At 43.1% G+C, this 8248-nt stretch overlaps 1 non-coding gene and 1 pseudogene across 1 annotated transcript; both read left to right on the top strand.

Moving 5' to 3' along the window:
* The first annotated feature begins 1137 nt into the window (after positions 1-1137).
* On the top strand, positions 1138-1256 carry LOC145389682 (5S ribosomal RNA; annotated as a pseudogene).
* A 6361-nt stretch (positions 1257-7617) lies between these two features.
* Positions 7618-7736, top strand: LOC145389681 (5S ribosomal RNA). Its single transcript, XR_013895502.1, has one exon. It is a non-coding gene; the product is annotated as a 5S ribosomal RNA (ribosomal RNA).
* Positions 7737-8248: the final 512 nt, after the last annotated feature.

Raw genomic sequence — 8248 nt, 5'->3', positions numbered from 1 at the left:
TTTGGCTTTGAAATGAGTATAGAGAAAGTAGGAGGATACAGAAAAGGGTTTGTTGTCAGTTGCCTCAGACAGCTGAGTCTCAGTTAGGAAAAGAAGGTTAGGTTTAGAGGAGGAGAGGTGGTGCTCAACAGAGCGAAAGTTAGAGGAAAGGCTGCGAATGTTGCAGAAATGAAGAAGTGAATCAGACAGTGGTTCCAAGCAGCTCGAGTCGTTACCGGGAGAGGGGTGGAGGGTGGGGGCATTTATGCCCCCACCCCCCTGGGAATTCCGAGGGTATGTATTTTGTAGCCATGATTTTTTTTTAATTTCGGGAAAGGAAGTGTAGTGTGTGCTGTGCATGTAGTTTGGTGTTGACAGTTAGAGAAACTTGTATTGGAGAGCATGCTGGCCTACTCTCTGTGTTACTGAAACACTGAAAAAGTTCAGCAAAGGGAGATGGTCGAGAGGGCTGATGAAACTGGAGCTCCAGCTCTCCCTGTCATCAGCTTTCCATCCACCTTGGGAGTACTGCCCTGCTCGACTGGTGCTACAGTACTTGCCAATAGGAGCCTAAAAAATGCTTTTTTGGCTTTCTTGACGGCATGCTAATGGTTCTGTGTGAGATGTGTAAGGCCCCCATTGGTAGCAGGTGCCTCCACTCTTTGTGTATGACTGAAGATTACTCTTAAGACAGCCTAGTGGCTAGTTAGCCGGGAGAGGCGGAGTAAGTCTACTTTATAAGCTCGAGGACCATGTGAGAGACAATTTTTTTTGTCACTTTTTTGGTCATACATTTTGACACATTTTGTCACCTTTTGTCACGTTACACTTTTTGTCACATTTTGTTGCATTTTTCCACATATTTTCACACATTACTAAACACGTTACTTTAATTACAATACACACTGTTTGTGCACCATTTCCCATTTTTGGTTCACTACTCTATTTAACACTAGTGTGTGATTTATATCTGGATTATATCATCGACGAGTTCTCCTAGTTCCTCGAGCTCTGTAAGTACGTTGCCTCCACTGATTGTAATCTGGTTAGGTAAGAAATAATTATTTTTATATTTGTATTCTGAGGCCTATGTGAATTCCCCTTTGTAAAACAAATCCTGGTTTCTTCTTCGGTGTGTGTATGTTATAGTGTAAGGTAAGGAACGGCCATACCACGTCGAATACACCGCTTCCCGTCTGATCAGCGAAGTTAAGCAACGTTGGGTCTGGTTAGTTCTTGGATGGGTGACCGCCTGGGAACACCAGACGTTGTTGGCATCCCTACGTGTCAAGTTGGGTTGGTGGAGGATTAGTGCCCCTCCCTGCAAAACAATTAACTCTAAGCCTTTGGCCACCCCATTTGGGATACATGTCTGGCAATGAATGAATGAAAAAGTTAGTTTTCAATCTTATTCCTTTTGGTGCTTAATTAAGGGTTAAGAGTGCACCGTAATATATACCCCCATAACAATTTGGCTACCTCCTGCCAGGATAGCTCTGTGACATAATATTGGTAACTTTAGCCACATACACAGTGCTTACTCCTATCTACTTAACTATAATCAGTAATCATGGCCCTAATTAGTGATAGTGATGTGATAGTGATTTTTGGAATCCAAGCCTTCCCCAACCAGAGTGAAAACACTCAAAAACATGAGCTCATATTGCCTGCCCAGGCCTTACAGTTGAGATTTTCTGCCTCAGTCACTAAGACTGTTACTTGATCGAATATTTGACACCATGTTTGAGCAAAGTGAGTCCTCCATAGCTAGTTCAAAGCCATCTGATACTGCACAAGGTGTTGACCCTGAGATTTTGGAGTCGGAGATACCTGGCCCCAGTGATTTTTCTGCTCATGATGCTGGTGACAAAGTGCAACTTGAGCTAGCCAGAATTAAGCTGAGGGAACTAGAAGTGCAAGCCATAATAAGAGAACAAGAATGGAATGCTAAAATGAGAGAAACAGAATCGAATGCTCAGATGAGTGTTATAATTACAAGCTCAAGTGAGACAAAAAGAAATGGATCATGAAATCACACTGGAGTACTCTGATAGTTCACCTCTAGCTAGCAGTAGTTCAACTGCCAGGGAATATTTTGATGTTGCTAGGAACATTAAGCTAGTACCTCCCTTTAATGAGCAAGACGTCACTAAGTACTTCCGTATGTTTGAAAAGGTGGCAGGTCGTCTCTCGTGGCCAAAAGGCTGCACTGCTGCAGAGTATTTTGAAAGAAAAGGCTCAAAGGCTTATATTTCATTATCAGTTGATCAAGTGCTAACTATGATTGTTTAAAAGAGGCCATTCTAAAAGCATATGAACTCGTGCCAGAGGTATATAGATCTACCTTTAAACAGAAAAATCAGACTCATGTGGAATATGTTTAAGTACTCACAGACTTATTTGATCAATGATTACATTCGAGGAAAGTTGATGATTAAACTGAGAGAATTAATGATCTTGGAATACTTCGCTGGTAACATAGATAGGGATGTTGCTACACACCTAATACAGAAAGATTTAGATACCCTAGCTGAGGCTGCTGTTGTAGCAGATAATATAGTATAATTCATAAGCATGAACGTAAGCCTCAGTCATTTTTAAGGGTAGGAGAGTGAACCACCCAGTTTTTGTGAACCCTTCTGGTAAAGGCAAGTTAATGTCAAGTGACACTAGTGGGAACACTGCAACCCCAGAGCATGTTAGTTCCACGAAAGTAATTGAGGACAGTGTTGCCAGAGGGTCAAGAAAAAGTGTCAGGTTTTGCCAGTATTCCCAGAAAACGGGGCACTTGGAAGATTGTTGCTGGAAAAAACGAGGGAAAAGTTCCAATGTGAAACCTACTACAATACTTTGGTAAACTCTTGGGGATCTTGTGACACCAACAGAGAGCAGCCACCCGCAGATATTGTTAGCGGTGGTCAGACACCCCCCCAGCAGGTGCATATTGTTGATAAGGCCAGATTGGAGCTGTCAATGGTTGATAGACAGACTCCTGTAGAGCCACTGTTAGACACTAGTAAGAATTGAGCAGTGCAGCCGTCAAGTTCAGGTGAGAGTGGTAATAAGACTTCATCAGAGTGTCCTCCCCCAAGCAGTACACAAAGTGACTCCTTCTCAGATCATTTATTTGCTAACTTCATATCTAAGGGGTTAGTTTCACTTGATGGAAAAAGTGGTCAGGAAGTCACTATAGTTAGAGACACAGGAGCTTCACAGTCACTAATACTGAAGGGGATTGTTGATGTAGCTGACCCTAATGAATGTGTCTTGTTGCAGGGTATAGCTGAGTTTGTATCTGTTCCCCTAGTTGAGGTGAAGCTCCAGTCAGAGTTAGTTACTGGTTCAGTGAGTGTGGGTGTTGCCTGTACCAGGGGTCAGTTTTCTTTTGGGTAATGACTTGGCGGAAGAACAAATGAGTGTTGTTCCCTGAGTGTCAAAAACTCCCGTGAGTGAGGATAGGTCTACAGATTCGTAAGTTGTACGGTATGTCCTAAATTGTTTCCCGCATGTGTTGCAACTAGAGCTATGATGGCAAAGGTCAGCCTTGAGAATATTGACAGTAATGGCACTGGCAATGCCGACGAAGATTTTGGGCTTGGTGTTACCTTTCTCGCCCAGTTAAATGACTCAGAGGTTGATGATTATCCCCAGACTGATGTAAATGCAAAGTTAGCTGATATGCAAAGTTCTGATCAAGAGATTGCCACCTTAATTGGGTCAGCAGTTAGGGAAGATGAATGTGAGTCTGAATGGACAGAAAGTTATTATATAAGGCCAAACAACGTGTTAATGCGAAGACGGCGACCTCCTAGTGTTGCTTATGATAACAGGTGGGAGACTGTGCACCAGGTGGTGGTTCCAAGACCCTATAGGCAAAAAATTATGTCCGTTGCTCATGACTCTTCTTTAGCAGGTCAGTTGAGGTGAGGAAGACTCTCTCCCGCATCTGCCAGCATTTTTACTGGCCTGGAATCCGTTAAGATGTCTCCCGGTTCTGTAGGTCATGTCACACCTGTCAGCTAGTCAGTAAGAGCAATAAGCCCATCCCTGTGGGTCCTTTGATTCCTCTACCTGTGTCTGAGGCTCCATTTACTAGAGTCCTTGTGGAAATTGTTGGCTCTTTGCCTAAGACCCCCTCAGGCCACCAGCACATCCTCACAATGTTAGGCATGGCCACTAGATATCCCAAAGCCATTCCTTTGAGAAATATTTCAGCTAAATTGGTTGTCAAAGATATACCGACCTTCTTTACCTGTTTTGGTCCCCCTAAGGAAGTTCAGTCAGATCAAGGTAGTAATATTAATTCCAAACTGTTCAGACAAACCCTAAAGGAGTCAGGAATCTCCCAGATCACTTCCTCAGCATATCATCCTCAGAGTCAGGGTGAATTAGAGATGTATCACCAAACTTTGAAGTGTATGCTTAAAAAGTTGTGTGGAGATGAAACGGAATGGGACAAGTGTTGCCTTTCCTACTTTTTGCAACCAGAGAGGCACCAAGCGAACCCTTGGGCTACTCCCCATTTCAGTTAATCTTTGGCCTTGAAGTAAGAGGTCCTCTTAAACTTCTCAAAGAACAATGGGTCAAGGATGATGACCAAATTAACTTGCTGGAGTACGTGTCAAAATATAAAGAAAAACTGGCCTATATTATGGAAGTAGCCAGGGCACACTTGGAGTCCTCTCAGGAGAAGATGAAGAGGTGGTATGACCACTCTAAGAAAGTTAGGTGCAGAGTGTTTCACCCAGGGGAGCAAGTTCTTGTCTTGCTTCCCATTCATGGTCAGCCTCGGCAGGCAAATTTTGCAGGCCCTCATGTAGTGGAGAAGAGGGTAGGTGAAGTAAATTATGTCATTATACCCCAGACCGGAGGAAGGAATGAAGATTGTCCCATGTAAATATGTTGAAGGAGTACCACAGGCGAGACGTGGACCCCCCTAGAGCTGCATGTGTGGTGTCGGCTGTCGAGTTGGTGGAGGATGAGGGCTGCCCTTTGACTTTGGACCAGACGACCAGTTGGAGAGAAAACCAGGGTGTTTGGAGTACATTGACTGATAAACTCTCCCATTTGACTGCAGAGCTGTCTGTCGAACTTGTTGCCCTTCTCAGGAAGTTCCCTGATGTCTTCCGGGACACCCCAGGATGGACGAAAGTGGCACAGCATGACGTGGATATTGGAGACGCCAGCCCTGTCAAGCAGTCACACTGCCGGGCTAGTCCTCAGAAGCAGACCATCACTCATGAGGAACTGAACTACATGTTGCAGCAGAGGATAATTGACTCATGTCAAAGTGAGTGGTGCACCATGGTCATAATGGTTCCAAAAACCTGGTGGATCACATCACATTTGCATTGATTATCGTGAAGTCAACTCCTTTACCAAGACTGATATTTACCCACTTCCCAGAGTAGATGATTGTGTGAACGCGATAGGCAGTGCTAAGTTTATTACAAAATTAGATTTGATGAAGGGATATTGGCAAGTCCCACTCACAGAAAGGGCCTGAGAAATTTCCTGTTTTGTGGTCAGTGGCAATTCATATAAATGTAAGGTCATGCCCTATGGTATGAAGAATGCTCCTGCCACCTTCCAAAGGTTGATCAATGATCTCATCACAGATGTAGAAGGTTGTAAGACTTACATTGATGATGTTATTTTTAGTGACACCTGGGAACAACACCTGAGCCAACTAGATCCCTTGCTGCAGAGACTGTCCTCTGCTAATTTAGCACTTAATTTAACTAAATGTGAATTTGTAAGGGCTCAAGTGTAGTACATAGGTTATGTGGTCGGTTTAGGCCAAGTGAGTCCACCTGATGTCAAAGTTCAGGCCATAGTCAATTCCACCCAACCCAAAAATAAGAGAGTTGCAACGATTCTTGGGTATGGTAGGGTAATCCAGACGTTTTGTCCTGAACTTCTCTGATCTTGTAGCTCCCCTCACTGATTTGTTAAGAAAAGGAGTCAAGTATGAGTGGATGTCAGAATGTGAGGATGCCTATTCTAAAGTCAAAGCAATCCTATCAAGTCACCCAGTGCTTCAAGCTCCAAGTTTTGATAAACCCTTTAAATTAGCTGTTGATGCCAGTGGCCTAGGGGCTGGTGCAGTTATGCTTCAGGATAATGATCAAGGCTTTGAGATGCCTGTGTGCTATTCTAGCAAAAAATTCAATAAGACCCAGAGAAATTATTCAACTATTGAGAAAGAACTCCTTGCATTCATACTTGCCCTTCAACACTTTTCTGTTTACGTTGGTCCAGGGTCAGGTGATGTGGTAGTGTACACTGATCACCACCCTCTGAAATTTTTGTCCCAGTTTAAGGACCAAAATCTTAGATTGGTGGCTCAGTCGGTAGAAAGGTGGCCTGCAGTCCTACCGGATCTAGATTCAAATCCCCGCTGGGGCAGGGAACAGTTTAAGGATTTGAATTTAATAAAAAACAGACTTTACTGATCTACCAGAAGACTCGCCTCATGTCGTAAAAACACCCCAGTTACTATCAATACACCAGTCCTGTATGAGACAGCCCTAGCATGGCCTTGGGAGCAGGCTGTGAAGCCTATGCTCAGAGTTAGACGTTAAAAAAAAAAAAAAGAAGATTGACCAGCTGGCCCAATTTTTCCAGGAATATTCCCTTGATGTGCGCCATATAATGGTGTTACTAATGTTTTAACAGATTACCTGTCCAGAACTTAAAATTGAACAGTATCTAGAAATTTCCCCTTAGGAAATTGCTTCTCTCAGGTAGGGAGGTGTCACTGATGTTGTTACTCCAGTAGTGAATTGGTGAAATATAAGTTGAGAAGATAATGTAAGGAGATAAGCGAGCCATCAAGAACGATAAATCTTTTGTGTTATCAGGTTTGCTGCCTGTGAGGGTATAACCCTATCTTCGCTGTATTACTTAGCGGTCAGTTTTTCTGCTTCTGGGCAGATAACGCTTGTTGCTTTTCCCAGAAATTATACAGAGACCCTTTTGTCCTTGACCATAAGTGGGTGTGACTTATAGTGTTGGAGGAGGAAAATGAGAGTACTTGCCAATAGGAGTCTAAAAAATGCTTTCTTGGCTTTCTTGACGGCATGCTAATGGTTCTGTGTGAGATGTGTAAGGCCCCCATTGGTAGCAGGTGCCTCCACTCTTTGTGTATGACTGAAGATTACTCTTAAGACAGCCTAGTGGCTAGTTAGCCGGGAGAGGCGGAGTAAGTCTACTTTATAAGCTCGAGGACCATGTGAGAGACACACTTTTTTGTCACTTTTTTGGTCATACATTTTGACACATTTTGTCACCTTTTGTCACGTTACACTTTTTGTCACATTTTGATGCATTTTTCCACATATTTTCACACATTACTAAATACGTTACTTTAATTACAATACACACTGTTTGTGCACCGTTTCCCATTTTTGGTTCACTACTCTATTTAACACTAGTGTGTGATTTATATCTGGATTATATCATCGACGAGTTCTCCTAGTTCCTCGAGCTCTGTAAGTACGTTGCCTCCACTGATTGTAATCTGCTTAGGTAAGAAATAATTATTTTTATATTTGTATTTTGAGGCCTATGTGAATTCCCCTTTCTAAAACGAATCTTGGTTTCTTCTTCGGTGTGTGTATGTTATAGTGTAAGGTAAGTAACGGCCATACCACGTCGAATACACCGCTTCCCGTCTGATCAGCGAAGTTAAGCAATGTTGGGTCTGGTTAGTACTTGGATGGGTGACCGCCTGGGAACACCAGACGTTGTTGGCATCCCTACGTGTCAAGTTGGGTTGGTGGAGGATTAGTGCCTCTCCCTGTAAAACAATTAACTCTAAGCCCTTGGCCACCCCATTTGGGATACATGTCTGGCAATGAATGAAAAAGTTAGTTTTCAATCTTATTCCTTTTGGTGCTTAATTAAGGGTTAAGAGTGCACCGTAATATATACCCCCATAACAATTTGGCGACCTCCTGCCAGGATAGCTCTGTGACATAATACTGGTAACTTTAGCCACATACACAGTGCTTACTCCTATCTACTTAACTATAATCAGTAATCATGGCCCTAATGAGTGATAGTGATGTGATAGTGATTTTTGGAATCCAAGCCTTCCCCAACCAGAGTGAAAACACAAAACACGAGCTCATATTGCCTGCCCAGGCCTTACATTTGAGATTTTCTGCCTCAGTCACTAAGACTGTTACTTGATCGAATATTTGACACCATGTTTGAGCAAAGTGAGTCCTCCATAGCTAGTTCAGAGCCATCTGATACTGCACAA

Source organism: Coenobita brevimanus, unplaced genomic scaffold (genome assembly GCF_032717465.1).
Source record: "Coenobita brevimanus isolate Jiangsu-jjx unplaced genomic scaffold, ASM3271746v2 jjx.HiC_scaffold_190, whole genome shotgun sequence".
In the NCBI taxonomy this organism is placed as follows: Eukaryota; Metazoa; Arthropoda; class Malacostraca; order Decapoda; family Coenobitidae; genus Coenobita; species Coenobita brevimanus.
This window is presented reverse-complemented; position numbering and strand designations above follow the sequence as displayed.